At 43.5% G+C, this 16,532-nt stretch overlaps 1 pseudogene; it reads right to left on the reverse strand.

Moving 5' to 3' along the window:
• Positions 1-827: 827 nt before the first annotated feature.
• Positions 828-16,045, reverse strand: LOC115561608 (uncharacterized; annotated as a pseudogene).
• Between the last annotated feature and the right edge of the window lie 487 nt (positions 16,046-16,532).

The following is a 16,532-nucleotide window of genomic DNA, read 5'->3' on the forward strand; positions in this document are numbered from 1 at the left end:
GAAGCCCAGGTAGTGTTTCTATCTACTTTATCATCGAGGTTATCTCATTGTTTCTGCATTCCCCCTCCACCTCCCTCCCAGACCCCCCCATTTGCCTATCCAGCGCATCAAAAGGAACATTTTAGGGGGTCCTGTCTTCTTTTCCCCCTTGGAGTTGGGTAGTGAGGAGGAGAGGCACACTGTTCAGGGAGGAGAGAGAACGGGAGATGGGAGACATGATAATGGCGGTGTGTTCTACTGGGTACCATTTAGGTAGGCTTACGCGCCTTTTCTCCTGTGAAGGGAGAGAGAGACATAGAGGAAGTGTGGGTTGTGGAATATGGACCATTACCCAGAGTCGGAGACCAGGGGAGGGACATGAAAGGGGTACAAAAAAATGTGGGGTGGGATAAAAAAAAACGGCAAGGGGTGCTTTAAGAGTAGCCTACACATCAGTAAAAAAAAGAGTAAATGTTTAAATAAGACTCGTCTCCGGGGCTGTGTGTGTTGTAGACTGACAAAAGGGGAGTTCTGAGCTGGGGGAGCAGAGCAGAATCAAGGAGGGGAGAAGGGAGAGGGGAGAGGGGAGGGAGGAGAAGGGTCCAGCCCTGGTTATCAGGAAGAGTGATGGAAGAATGTTGGGAGGGAGAGTGGATAGAGTCCACTGAAAAGAATAAGAGAGAGAGAGAGAGAGAGAGAGAGAGAGAGAGAGAGAGAGAGAGAGAGAGAGAGAGAGAGAGAGAGATGGGTGGGAGAAGGGCAGGTGAGAGACTCCCCCAAAGGTGGGGTGAAGAGGTGTGTGTGCGTGCGTGCGTGTGTCTTAACAGGAGAACATTAAGTGCAGAACCTTATAACAATTGCCGGTTTGCGTGAAAGAGGGGGTGAGGCGCGAGCAGATAAGGAGGCGGAGACACAGAGTCCGGGGAGAGCGGGTAATAGGACGGCTGGGGAGAGGCAGGGGCAGAGGGTGGCTCGGCGGCGTAAAACGGCCCAGCGGCGCAGGTGAGAGACAAGGGAGCGGTCCAGCGGCCGCCAGGGACAATCAGACGATAGAGAGGAGCTTCAGGCTCACTGCCCGGCTGGAGCGTGCTGAAATGCTGTCACCCGGAGAGCATTACCCGGCTGGGTGCTGAGTTACGGGGCCCACTGCACCACAGAGACACACGTATGCATGGTGTGTGTGTGTGATTGTGTGTGTGTGTGTGTGTGTGTGTGTGTGTGTGTGTGTGTGTTTGTGTGTGCATGGGGGGGAGAGTTGAAGGATAAAAAAAACTGTTGGATAAACCAGATGGCTACATAAAATGATAAAAGAGTAGCGCGGAAAATAGAAATAGTGTTGAAAACGAGAGAGAAATGGGATGGGAGAGGGAGATGCAGCACCATGTTGCCTGCTGTGTCAGCTTATCAATGCTGCTGTACCTAGAACCTGCTTCTCTCCTTCACTGCCCATGTTACACGCTGGTCCGTGTTCTCCAAAATGCTGTGGAAGTCATGTTGGAGGCTTGACTTCTGCAGCATTTCCAACCATCTGATCCAGTGAGGAGGAACAAAGCTCAATCTTTCACGTGTCTGCTATACTGACATGTGTTTTACCAGGCCCTTATCACAACGTATATGCTGCAGAGCTGTCAGATAGATCAGCCTCATTGCTTACACAGCGATGTCGATCCTTGATAATGCTGGTCTGGGCACAGAGAGACTTATCCTGGCAGCATCTTGATACTGGAATTGCAAATGTTAATGTGACCCCCTTGCAGTTTGTGGTAATCTGATGTAAATCTTTATTGCATGTATTTAAAGGATGTAGATTGTACAATTGAAAGAAGGAGCTACCTGGTGCCATAGTGTTCAATGGTATTCTAATGGTACAGTTATATCAAAATTACTCGTGATGTTTGGTAAAAAATAAAAACACACCTTGGCATTAAAATTGCAGCACAGACGGAATATTAAATGCGGATTTGATCCAAAGGGATTCAGCTGCTTAACCATAGTGGAAACTGCCAAAGAAAAACTGGTGTCGCAATTCTTTCCCAATCATTAGCTGAGAAAATGCTACTTAAAACGTACTTAATTAATAACTGACATCTTCGGAAATGTGCTGCATTTAGACAGGCTTAAAGTCTGTGAATCATTCTCACACCGACCTCTTTGTAGCATTGATTATGTTCACAGACGGGCATTATTCGGCGTAGTAGCTCTTATTCTTGTTTTGGTACCTTCTAAAATATGCTTCATGGGCCTCTTAACATACGACACATTCATTAGAGAAGGTTTCACAAGCTACCATGGAAAATTAATGTAAGCTTGGTAGTCAAACCTAATTTGTGTGTGGTGTCCTGTTCAGAGTCATACATCAGCATCATTCCACTCAGATTGTCGCTTTTGGGCACAGGGGATGACTCGCATTCGTCACACTGGTGTTTATCGGTGTCAAAATGGTGTGGACGTGTTTATCGTGAGACAAATGTTTTACTAAAATCTTTGGCTGTACGTGTGTCTGCGTGTCTGATAGCTGTTTGTCTCTCTCGCTCCAATATCACAATTCACTCCCTATTTCTGTGTTCTCAAAATGTCTCACCCTTTTCTTCTCAGACCCCATCTCTCTACCTCCATTCCTTTTTCTCCATTGGATTTGCGTCGTTCGTTCATCTCTCTCTCTCTCCCTCTTTCTCTCTTTCTCTCTCTCCCCCCTTCACTCTCTCTCCCTAAGGCGGTGAATAATAGTTTTTGATGCATACTCTAAACCTTATGATGTCTATAGCTCTCTCTAGAAGGCCACGGCCACCTTCCCTTTTCTCTTCCATTTACTGCGATTAGCATTTCCTGACCTGAACTAGTTTCCAGAAAACTGTCTGTCAGATACTCTTTCTGCCGAAACAACACAATTATATACTAGCGTAACTTCACATGAACACAGCACATCCCTGGGAATTAATCATTGAATATAGGGTCAAGTGTTAGACAGTTTACAGTTTGACAGACTATTTCAGTAAACAGTAGACAAAACAACATATACTAATGCCCATTGATCTATTAATCAGGAAATGGGCATATTGTCTGTTCAATTCATACAAAACATTCCCTTTTGCAGTAACATAGGTAAACAGTAACACCATCAATCAACTATCGGCAGGAAAGAATGATTATGCAATTATTGTTTAGGTATAATACTAGAATTTCCACATCAATGTAATTTATGAATATTGGGTAATGATCTTTGACGTTCAGCTTTTCACAACGAAAAGAGTTAACTGGATCAAGGCAGCAAAGCATACCAATGGGTGTCAAAGCAGAAGGAACGTGGTGGGGCACGGCCAACCAGCTACCAGCATTCTCCAGCTACAATTTGTCCGATTTCTTGATGGTCTTCCAAAGCCGTTCAAAGTCATTTGAATTCAGATTAGGCGAAGCTCAGGCTCCTTTGTACAGGGTTTCAACAGACATGTCCCCAATCGGGCTGTTTTCAGATAGAATAGTAAACTGAAGTTAAACAGAATAAGTGATATCCCTGATGTTAAACAACTATTGACCAATACAGTGACCAATCGAAGCAGGTGGAATAGATGAATGAAAAAAGAAAAATTAACGAAGGATAGAAAAAGCATGGAATAACTAAATGATGGATGGAATAAGAGGAGAGGTAATTTAAAAGATGGTGAGGTGCTGTGACCTTTATATGTCAACTCGGGTCAATTAAGAACAAATTTGATCCACGGAGGAAGTGGAGGGAGTGGGCGAGCAGATGGAACGTATAGGAGTGTCACCAGAGAGCAGAGAGCGAGGCTGAATAGAGGAGATCAGGGCCAGGGAAAGTGGAGGCATGCATGAGAAATAGATTTCAGAATCTGGTTCTGTAGCCCAGACTCACCATCTCCAGGATGGACAGGAACAGAGCAGGGACAAAAAAGGAAGAAAGAAAACAAGGGAACAGATGAAGGCAAGAGAGAGGACTATACACACACAGGGGAAAATGAAAGGAAGAGTGAGAGGTACCAAGACCGACTGGGGATGGGATGAGGAGGGGGTGAGGGAGCTCGAGAGATGCGGCCAGGATAAGAGGGGGGTAGAGAGAGAGAGAGACAGAGAGAGTGAATGTTGAAGAAGGAGAAGCTAGTAGTGTAGTGAATGTCAAGCAGCATGGCCACTACTAGAATGGTGCTGTGTTGACCTGCAGAGAGATATCAAATGCTACACAGTCAAACCACTGTGTGCTGTCAAGCTGCACAAAACCAACCTCTTGGAACCACATTTTTCCACCAATTTCCCCCAACCCATCCCCCAACACATGAGGGATTTCCATGCTTTGCTGACTTCACACACTCACTGCCACCCCTACCAAGGTAGTATATTCATCTGATCAATGTAAAACTTGGACTATGGATTGGCATCATTGCTTTTATAATATTCTTTGACAGTTCTAAAATCACTCAGCGATGCGTTACGTAAAGATTAGAATAGGCAAAGGACATATTGGGTTTCATTCTCATTTATTCTGCTCCCTCGCGGAGTCCACTCCCTTCTTGCATGCTTCCCTTTAACCACTTCACAGCTTGGTTAAAGAGCCCTTGTTTACGTTCTGCACTTGAGTGTTTGTATGCCTCTCTCCACTACTTTCACTAATTGTCTATGTCTGGGGGGGGTGACAGAGCAGACCTGACAGGCGAACCCAGATCACAAGCAGAGATAGATTGAAGAGGGGTGTCTGCTCTAACCTCTATCTCTCATCTGGCATATATTACAAGTGTCTGACAGACGTAGGGCAACATGATGGACGGATGCCCCACTCTATCTTTATATACTCCTCACTCAATCATGCTGTTTTCCTCTATCACTTACCCATCTCCACTTGTCTCTTCATCTCACAGCTCCATGGTCATGATTAGTGATCGACCGATATATTGGCCGGCCGATGTTTGCGTGTTTTATGTGTATCGGTATCGGCCGATATTTTTTTTAGTTATCGGCGTATTATTAATATTATTATGTTTTTTTGTTTTTTTCTTGCCCATGATTTACAGACAGTTCAATTAATGTTCATTTTTTTTTAATTGAGACATTGTAACATTTGCTATCATCATTGTGTCATTTTAATGATGTTAATTGAGGGAGGCTTAGCCTGGAAATCCAGACCCACATCTAGAAAACTGTAGGGTCTGGCAACAAGTAATGAAAATGGCCCAACTCGAGGGACCGCACCACGCATGCATTTGGAAATATCAGAAGAATACAAGGGGTGACGTATCCATACCAGTGGAGCTAACCAATAGATAAGACTCTTGCCATATCCGGTCGGTAAAACAGCAACGCTTTTGGCACGCCTACATTGATACATCGATGTGATTGATTAATGTTCTGGGCCAGGGGAGGCCCAGAATATACACGAGTATATTGCTCGGTCCCAGAGTGACTCGCTGGGCGAATTCAAATTGTGCCCTCGCGAAACCTCTGGATTTCCAGGGTATTATCGGCTCCAAATGTCGGCTCAAGAAAATCGGTATCGGTGTATTGGTTATCGGCTAAGGCTGATGAAAAAATATCGGCATCGGTATCGGCCCTAAAAATATCCTTATTGGTCGATCCCTAGTCGTGATGTGACATCCCTGTTTAATTGTCCCCTCTTTCCCTTTGCACTTGCACTCATTGCAGGTCTGGGTGTTTCTGTGTGTGGGTGTTTGGTTGTGTGTGTTTATGTGTGTGTGAGTGTGTGTGTTTTACCCTCAGGCAATATGCAAAAGTATTAAGGTTAGGGTTTTCCAATTAAAAATAAAAAGTTTACAAATTAAATGATTTATTTTGTTACTGACAGAGTCATAAATCAAGTTGTATTTATTTGTGGATGATGATTCTGCTGTGTCAGTAATTAGTTCCACAATAAGCTACTGCTGGATTTATATTTGTACACATAATTGTGTGTCACTTTTAGCCTGCAATGATAAAATACCATGTGTGTCAATATTACATTTTAGTTACATTTGTAACAGATTATCATGGATACATAGTAAATATCTATATACATTATCCATTAGCTAGATTGTACAAATCAACGCTTAAATCAAATCGTTATTTCATCATTTTAATTAGATCAAAGCTTTACTTGAGTTCAATATATTTTCTACCTGCAGTTTCTCAATTACCTAATGTCACACATGCCTTTGAATAATTTCAGTTTGCTAACATGTTAGTGGGTTCTGGTTTCCATGAACGCTAGCGCTGGCATTAGCTAACAGCAAGCTTTCTACGGGGTTTGCCTTGAGGGGAAGTTACACCGTCAACATAACCTCCATCCGCATGGCATACCCATATACAAAACCTGTGTGTGTGTGTGTCTGTGTGTCTGTGTGTGTGTCTGTGTGTCTGTGTGTCTGTGTGTGTGTGTGTGTGTGTGTGTGTGTGTGTGTGTGTGTGTGTGTGTCCGCCAGCGCATGTGTTGGTGCATGGCGGCTCCATCTGTCCCCAGCCTGAGAGCAAAAAGATGTCTGGTTGTTTCACACACCTTTAACCTTGACTCGTTTCTTATGCCACAGAACCATTCTCATGCCAGAGGCCAAATCCAGGCAGCAATACTTTTGGGAGATTTTGCAGGTATTTCAAGACCTTTAAAACCTTCTAAATGTCAAACAACGATGACATGAGTCAATCGTTCAAGGCAGCAAAATATAATCTGATCAGCAAGTGTATACAAAGTGTGAATGAAGAGAACTAATAACATTCACAAAAGTGCAATTGGTTCAATGTGCTAAATGTTAAAGCAGTAGGTCAGATGAGTTTACTCCATAGGAGATTAGTGTAAAGCACACCAACTGATAACCACATGGCTGGGCATTCAGCCCATAGACTTAACCCAATGGATTGGCAGAAGTGTAGAAAGGGAGATTAGCTGCAATAGCAATTAGACATCATCATCCCACTCATGATGAAGTCTTTTGTATGTACCTTCTACTAAGTAGAACAATTAACAATAGGATTATGTCAAGGGCCTCAGTACACTGGTTTTCACTTTGAGCCAATGTTGGCTTTCAAATCCAATTCCTTTTTGATTCAACCAAAATGGTCAATAATAATAATAAATAATAATAATGCATTTTATTTATGGTCACCTTTCTTTTCACTCAAGGTCACCTTACAAAATCAAACATTCCTAAGAGCAAACAAAAAAGCAGGTGGGAGGGTGAGCTGGATGGAGGAAGACGATCTGTGAGAACGGGTGGGTGTCTTGATATGGAGAAGCTCGGTAAGATACTGAGGGGCAAGATTGTTGGTACCAAAGATGAGAGAGGAATGGATAATTGCATTTATAAGAGGGGTCAGGGATTGAATGCAACCCTTACCCAGTATTGTAGGGAGAGGATCAAGTTGGCAAGTGGATGGTTTAGATTTGCAGACAAGGTCGGAAATTTCAGTCAGAGAATGGACGGGAGAAAACTATTTGAAAGTCAGGGGAGGATAGGATGGTTGAGATCAGGGGAGCTAACTGCCGATGAATTTGGTCAATTTTATTATTAAAAAATGTCATAATGGAATTGCAGGAGTCAGTGGAGTAAAAAGGGGGAGGGAGAGAGTCCGGTGGGCGTAGCGTTTTGTGAACCGGGGAGAATAGTGCTCGAGAGTTTCCAGTACCTAACCTGATTATTTCTGCATAATAGTTGGATTTTGCGATGGTCAGAGAATCCTTATAGAAGAGGAAATGGGTAATGAACATTTCCTTGTGGATGATAAGCCAACTCTTCCTATAGAGGCGTTCCAGTTGGCGACCTCTGGCTTTCAGTTGGCGAAGTACAAGAGTAAACCAAGTTGCAGATTGTGTAAATGAAAAGGTCCGTGATTTTAAAGGGGCCAGGGTATCCAGGAGATTGTGAAGGCCACTGTTGTAGTGACTGAGCAGTTCATCAGGGGTGGATATAAAGTGGATGCCAGAAGACTTCTGGAAGACCAGAAGGAGTTGATTGTATTGGAGTCATCGGTGTTGAAGCTCCATCGGGACCCACGGTGGGGAGTATCTCCGACAAACCAGCGTAGTCCGGGCCAAGGTGCAGTGTTGATTGTAGCGGATTAACGTGACATTTGCGAAGCTCAGCAGCCGAGTATTGAAGCAGGGCTGATGAGGAGTTTGTCAGAAAAAGCACAGCAGTCCATATGAGTGTAGCCGATTTGTTGATCCGCATTCTGGCTCACAGAAGCGTAGAAAGGTAGGTGTAGCCCCGGGTATGGCCGATCAAACAGTGTCAAACAGGTAAGCAGCTAGAGCCACATACAGAGCTGATCAGATTGTATAACGTGATGTCAGCATCAATGTATCAGCAGGGCAATAGTCAGTAAAGGAATGACGTCACACAAGTGAAGTTTAGCTAAAAGTTAGTTAAAAAGCCGGAGCGCTGCGGCAGCAAGTCGCGCCAGCGTTTGCTCAGCCGGAAGCCCAGTCTCAGTCACATTTGATACAAGATGTGGTGTTGAATGGATCTTCATTCCAGCGGATCTTCAGGGACTGCTGAGTAAATCTTAAAGCATTTAGCATCAGGTAAAGACCATACGGGTTGACAGAATGATTCGATAGTAGTTATTTGGACCGCTCTCCTAGGAGGTTGGATGATCCACATCAGTAAGTCAACAATATTTCTGGAAAACAATTCTCATTACCCAGTGCATTGGCTAAATATAGAACGGCTGTAATACATCACAAATTAAATTATCCTTGATATGAAAATATATTTTTTTCCATTTCAGTTCCTTCTCTGATTTCCCAGGTCTTTACCCCATTTTTAGAAGTCCTGTCCTCCAGTGATTATGGGGCTGATGATGCGTGGGGCTGTTTTTGCAGCAGTGGAATATGGGTTAGAGTTTCTATGAATATGGATGGCAGGCTGGCAGGAGGAAGGCCTTGCGTGCATGTGCAGTTTGGCACAATTTTATATAACAATCCGCAGAGGCCCGTATGCAAGCGTGCACATGCACCTGCTGTAGGTGCATGCAGTCTTGCAGACACACATGCACTTAGACACACTCAAAAGATGCATACTAAAAAAAGCATATTTTTCCTGTGTCCCCGGTAATGTACCACATCAATGCCAAACACATCCATATTTGATGCTAGTGTGTGTGTGTGTGTGTGTGTGTGTGTGTGTGTGTGTGTGTGTGTGTGTGTGTGTGTGTGTGTGTCCATATGTTTGCTTACATGGCTGGGTTATCAAGGACCATCAAGGCACTACACAAGGGTCACACACACGCACCAAAGCCATATAAATCAGCCATATGACGTGTAAGCCATATAATGCTGAAGCTAAATTTAGTGCTGAAATGTTATATTTCAGTATACTAGAATGTATTTTGCTCAAGAGTGCACCAGTAGATGTTTGTTGTTAACACTAAAATATACTGTCTTTGGTGTCATCCTTTTACAGAAAAAACAAGAAAACATTAATTTACATTTGTCAAAGTAATGCAAATATGTCTTTGTCGCTCTAAGCTATCAAGAATTTACAGCATAACTCATTCTAATTTCCGTTAAAGCCCATGTTAGTATTGACATATTATAAATGACTGTCTCACAAAAAAAAACTACAACAATGTCTACTTGAATGGCAGTTCCTAAAAACCTATTCAATGAGCCACATAGTGACTCCAGATGGTTTTGAATCACACCATGGTGGATAGATTGATGAATGCATCGTGTGGTGGGGTAAGGCATCAGGCTCAGGCCTTCCACTTCTGATGTGGACATTTGATATGCATTATGGAAACCATAATCTGCTTGTCCCAAGAGCTATCATTGCTGGCTGTAAATATACACATCATTTAATCAGCATAGCAAAAAGAGCTAAGGGGGTTTGTGTTTAAGAACAGCGTTCCAATAATTTTGTTAGAGGCTACGAAGAAAAACCCAGTGTTAATAATCCAGTCTTCTAACCCGAACGCTATCCTGTGTCTACTATCCAGTGTTCTAACGCTAACCCCAGTGTTTAGAACACAGTTTTCGAATATGAACACCATCCAATGTTTAGAATGCAGTGTTCTTACACTTACCGTATCCATGGTTTAGAACCCAGTGTTCTAACACTGACCCTATCCAGTGTGCTAACACTTACCCTATTAAGTGTTTAGAACCCAGTGTTCTAACAACCCTATCCACGGTTTAGAACCCAGTGTTCTAACCCTTTATCCAGTGTTCTAACACTAACCCTATTCTGTGTTTAGAACCCAGTGTTCTAACCAATAATCTAGTGTTCAAACTAGTGCTGTCAAGCGATTAAAATAATTAATCGCGATTAATCGCATTAATGTCATAGTTAACTCACGATTAATCGCGATTAATCACAAATGTTTTTTCTATGCTAAATATCCCTTGATTTCTTTGTCCCATTAATTGTTCTCATTTTAATGCTCTTATCAACATAGAGAAGTGCATCGGCTTGCCTTGTGCAAATGTTTTTTTATTGATAACAACATTGGCATATACTGATCAAAACAGGACGATACAAAAAAGTGCAATTAAACGATGAACATACAAACATACTGCCTTGAACATAGCAGTCAGGCTACTGCTTCTTTGTTTTGAGCCAAAGCAAAAAAAAAAGTTTTTTTTTTTTTTTTAATAAAATAATTGCGTTAATCGCGCGATAAAAAAATTAACACGGTTGAAATTGGTTTGCGTTAACGCCGTTAATAACGCGTTTAACTGACAGCACTAGTTCAAACACAACCCTAATTCGGTATAACCCTAACCCTATATTCCTGTGCTCCAAAATGTAATCCTACCCCTTTCACTAGTTATTGGTCACAGCACACACTTTGTGAAATACTTGTATTGCAGCTGTCATATTTTGAGCTAGTATGAAGCATCTGTAAAAGATACAGTTGGATTTTTTCACCAAATAACCGTATCGCCTCGTTACATCATAAATACTTCAAGCAGTTTGTTTCACACAGCAGAAGGCTTGCAGACATTTGCTACCATTGCTGAGTAAACGTCTCCATTTCAGTTGCGGCCATAGTTTAAGGTGAAATCGGTCACATTTTAAGGTGAATACAGAAGCGCTTAAAGGTTTCAAGCTGAGTGGGATGCCTATTAAAATCCTCATTCAGGCATTAATGATCCGCAAGTCTAACAAAAACTCATCATCCATGAACCATCAGAACCGTCTTCTTATGATTGCTTACCAAACAAAGTTGATGTGCACAGAGTTGACCATTCTCTTTGAGACAGGAGGCGCACCTTCATTTTTTTCTATTTATTTAGCAAAAGGCCGGTCCCCCAGATTGGCTATGGCCTTCCCAATCCCAATCCACCGCTTGTCCCACCCATCCATTTTTCACGTTTACACGTAGGGGTAGGGTGTCCCGATTCTTGTTTGGATAGATGAGTTGGGGCAGGTGGCTACATGGCCCTCTGAACTGAGGATTTTCCGAGGCACACTCAAAACAGAGTGTTATAAGAATGCCTTGTGGTTCATCTGTGAGTTAGTGGCGAACACTGCTCTGACAAAAAAAAGTGATAAGCATCGTATAATCTTAGATTAATGTAATTTTAATGTATTAAAGACCATTTATTTAAAGTGTAATTCCGGCGTAAATTGAACCCACGGTCTTTTCAGCATGAAGCCCCATAAAATAAGCCCTCCAGACACTTTTTTTTCGGATAATAGAGGCGCCAAGAAATTCAACTAAACAATCTTGCCTCTTGATACTTGACCGTTTTAAAACAAAAAGGCCCCTCTCTTATATTATTTATGGTAATTGGTAATCGACTTGTTTGAACTTCCTGGAAACATGGACCTACCGGTAAGGTCTGTTTTCCACAGACTTGGAAAACAGTATTTATTTTTTTAACCCTAACCCTATTTTTGAGCAATGTTAGTGGTTAAAAAATGCAGATTTGGAATGGGTCACAGTGCCCCTAGCCAATAACATGGAAGCCATTTGGGCTGTTACATAGATCCGGGCATTCGCGGGCACACTTTATACTCGATTATCAACCAAAAAAAGGGTCTGGATGGCTTATTTTATGGGGCTTCATGCCGAAAAAGACTATGGGTTCAATTTACGCTGGAATTACACTTTAAGACAAGTATAACAAGAAATCGCCAGTATGCTGATCGATTTTCCCCCTTATGATGGCATGATACACCCCAAGTCCAGCAGCTAGGTTGCTGCACTTGTTACCGCTCCTCTAATATAAGTGCAGAAGGGACGGGTAGGAGCACGGGTACATAGCCCGCAGAGCACCGCTATTCTGTCCCCGAGTGGTCCGGTAATGAAGCAGTCTTCTTTTTTACTTCAGGACCTTTGATCGATTTATAGCGTGAAACTAACAATTCGCGAGCGTTCATGCTTTTCTATCTCATTCAGATGAATGTCAAAAATCTTTGTGAGAATACCACTATTGCCATGGTAGTAAGACAATTTTTCTAATTTACTGCTGACAGCCACAAAAGGATGCCTACATTTCACACATCAGAAATCACCACAGCTGAAGACTACATGTGGAGATTTGAAATGCCCGGCAACATTCTCGTTGCGTGACTACAAACAAACGTCAGTGATGACTACTGCTTATGGGCCAGGGTCATGATGGCTTGTCCCATTTTCTAGGGGAAGATTTCTACGACTAACCAACTAAAAACCGAGGGGCACTCAGAAAAAGAGGGGTAGGGGAAAAGTTCCGGCCATAAAGAGTCTTTTTTGCAAAATCACACAATCCACCCCGATGGAACATATTCAAAGTCGACAAATCTTGATAATCTATGGAGAACATTTGTGGAATGCACCTTTGCTTTAATACAACACAGATGACTCCAAGCGTCACAGCTTCAGTCTCAGCTCACCTAAGACTTCCAAGTATCCAAGTATGAATGATCCTGCATCTCAGTGTGTAGCCCCGCACTTCACAGCCTCTCCGTCTCAATTCAATTCAATTCAATTTTATTTGTATAGCCCTTAATCACCATTACAGTCTCAAAGGTCTTAACAGGCCAAATATTTGCGACACCCCCCTTTACCCATGCCCCCACACGGGCAAGAAAAAACTCCCTTGAAATCAGCAAGGAAGAAATCTTGAGAAGAAACGCGTTGTAGGGGATCCCTTCTTCCAGGGATGGTCAGGAGTGCAATGGGTGCCACATTTGACGTACAGGTAAATACATGCACATCATATTAAAATGGTGATGGGGTTCTGGCCGGTTATCCGTGAGGAGAGTCCAGGCATCCAGTCCAGTACCCGCAACACGCTAGAACAGAAAGAATAGTGAATTAGAACGGAAAAGTACATAGTGGGAATGTATAATGTAATAAGAAAAGCACAAGCAAACAGAGTGGTCTTCACTTCGCATCTGTCGTTTTTACACTCCAAATGCAAGATTGTAGAGGTGCATTTTGTGCTTTCCTTTGAATAGCTCCACAGAGTCAGCTTCCCTGATCGCTGATGGCAGCCTATTCCATAGGAAGGGGGCTCGATAGGCAAACGCTCTCTGTCCAGCCGATTTATTTTTAACCTTCGGCAATGAAAGAAGGCCGGCTCCCGAATACCGGAGGGACTGAGAAGGACTATAAGGAATAATCAGGTCCTTCAGGTAGGATGGAGATAATCCATGCAAGGCTTTATAGGTTAGCAATAGCACCTTAAAGTCTGATCTGAAAGTTATTGGTAGCCAGTGCAGAGAGGCGAGAATAGGTGTGATATAATCAAACTTTCTCGTTCTGGTCAGCAGTCTAGCTGCCGCATTGTGTACCAGCTGTAGACTTTTTGTGGTAGAGTTCGGTAATCCCGAGAACAGTGCATTGCAATAGTCCAGCAATTCTAGTTATACTTCTTATATGTTGGTCAAAGCATAGTTGAGGGTCAAACAGGACACCAAGATTTTTGACGGACGCACTCTGTGGGATGGCGAAGCCATCCAACCACAGAGAGACATCCTCAAACTCTTCCCGGTCCCGCTTCGAGCCGATAATTATCAGCTCTGTCTTCCCAGTGTTAAGCTGTAGGAAGTTTTGTGACATCCAGCCCTTCACAGCAGCCAGACAGGACTCAACCCTTTGAATCTGGGCCGTGGACACTAATTCCGAAGCTGCGGATAACGTCGCCCAGGGGAAGCATGTAGATTGCAAAAAGTAATGGACCAAGGACCGACCCTTGTGGTACGCCAAAGCGTAATTTACAGTGCTTTGATTCTGAACCCTCATGAAGCACAAATCGGGTTCTATCTGTGAGGTACGATTCAAGCCAACCAAGAGCCGTACCCCCGAAACCAACATAGTGCTCAAGACGGTGAAGAAGAGTGCTGTGGTCGATGGTATCGAACGCAGCGCTCAGGTCCAGCAGCACAAGCATTGAGCTTGTATTTTTATCCAAAGCAAGAAGGATGTAATTTACAACTCTTGTAATAGCAGTTTCAGTTGAGTGGATATTCCTGAACCCCGACTAGAAAGGTTCAAAGAGATTGTTCCTCGTCCGATAATCAACGATTTGCTTTGCTACAATCCTTTCCTGTACCTTGGACAGGAAGGGCAGATTCGATATAGGCCGATAGTTCCTGACTAATTCAGGATCTAGGCCAGGCTTTTTGAGTAGCGGTTTTAACACCGCAGCCTTGAAATTGGAAGGAACAATTCCTGTTGAAAACGAGAGATTCATAAGCGAGAGGATTGCAGGCCCCACCGTGGGAAGAAGTTCCTTAAGAACCCTGGAAGGGAGAGGATTCAACATACAAGTTGTTGGCTTTGCTTTATCACCCTTTCAAGTTCCACCAAAGGAATTGCCTTGAACTCCAAGAGAGTTGCGTCAGAGTTCCCCATCCTACTTGGCAGGACCCCATCCTGCCCCACAGGATGTGTAGGACAAGCTGCACGGCAAGCATAAATTTCCTCTCTAATTAATTGAATCTTATTCTCAAAGTAATCCATGAATTCACCTGCCATGATCGAGCAGCCTACGGTCTGAGTCTGTTTCTGAGTGAGACTCCTCACCGTGTCAAAAAGAAACTTAGGATTGTTTCTAATCAAGTTGATGATACTGGAAAAGTAGGCGTTCCTGGCAATAGTCAGCGCACCCTTATAGGTGAGCAGACTGTTATGCCATGCAAGATGAAAGACCTCAAGTTTAGTCGAGCGCCATTTGCGTTCAAGGATCCTGTAGCTTCGCTTCAGAATGCGCGTTTCTGCATTAAACCAGGGGGCTGGTTTTTTCAATGTTCGTTTTTTAGTTACGTTCGGAGCAACTGAATCAATGGCAACAGGCAAGGCAATGTTGAGGTCATCAGTAAGGCACTCCACAGAACCACTATAGTTACAAAGAGGTGCAAGTGAACCAGATAACTTATCTGCCATAGCTGTAATGGTTGCAGGTGTGATGCGGCGACAGCTGAAAGTAGCTTGCTGATCGTTGCAGGGGCAGGATACCAAAACCTGGAAAGTGAGCAAAAAGTGGTCTGATAAAGCTGAGGTGTAGGAAGAGACCACTAGCTGTGAAATGTCTACACCGCGGGTCAGAACGAGATCCAGCGTGTTTCCATCGATGTGGGTTGGGTGCTGGACGAGCTGTTTGAAGCCAAGCGTATCTGTAATAGACAGAAAAGCCCTTGCGAGGGCATAAAAAAAATATTGTCTGAGTATACCAGATCAGCTGCAAAGTCAGAAAACTCATCAACAAAAACTGAATACGGTCCTGGGGGACGGTATACTACAGCTAAAACGAAAGAGTCTGGAACTCGTTTCGCTTCTCGGGGAGCTGAGGTGCAGAGCGCTAGCACCTCAAAGGATCTGAAAATATATCTATTCTTTGGCTTTAAATTATGCTTAGAATTAGATATCAGGGCTACTCCACCACCTTTCTTAACTTCTCTAGATACTTGGGTGCTAACGTAATGGGGTAGAGTAGCTTAGTTTAGGGCTAGAAACTCATCTGGTTTTAACCAGGTTTCACAAAGCCCCAGTATGTCGATCTTTTTATCAATAATTAGATCATGGACCAAGAGCGCTTTAGATGAAAGCGACCTTATGTTCATGAACCCTATTCTGAGTGCTTCCTTTTTATTATTTTCAGAGGGAGTCCGGTTAACACTCAGCTCTGAAGCGGTCAAGGGGATGCCGCGGTTTCGACATACTGGTTGCGGCCCTCGCCTGCAGGTTTTACACCTCGAGACAGCGCGAGGCCGCACCACCGTACATATAGGTACAGCGTTATTTTCAGAGGGAGTCTGGTTAACACTCAGCTCTGAGGCGATCAATGGGATCGCGAGAATTCGACATACTGGTCGCGGCCCTCGCCTGCGGGTTTTACACCTCGAGACAGTGCGAGGCCGCACCACCGTACATATATGTACATTGTTCATTTCAGGGGGAGTCCGGTTAGTTGTTAGTATTTGATTTGACGTGTGGTTTATCATGCGATTTGCCATGCGATTTTGCACGCCTGTACATATAGGTACAGCGTTAATTTCAGAGGGAGTGCGGTTAACACTCAGCTCTGTCATGCGATTTGACATGCGATTTGACATGCGGTTTTGCACCACCGTACATATAGGTACAGCGTTAATTTCAGAGGGAGTCCGGTTAACACTCAGCTC

Source organism: Gadus morhua, chromosome 16 (assembly GCF_902167405.1).
Source record: "Gadus morhua chromosome 16, gadMor3.0, whole genome shotgun sequence".
Classification (NCBI taxonomy): domain Eukaryota; kingdom Metazoa; phylum Chordata; class Actinopteri; order Gadiformes; family Gadidae; genus Gadus; species Gadus morhua.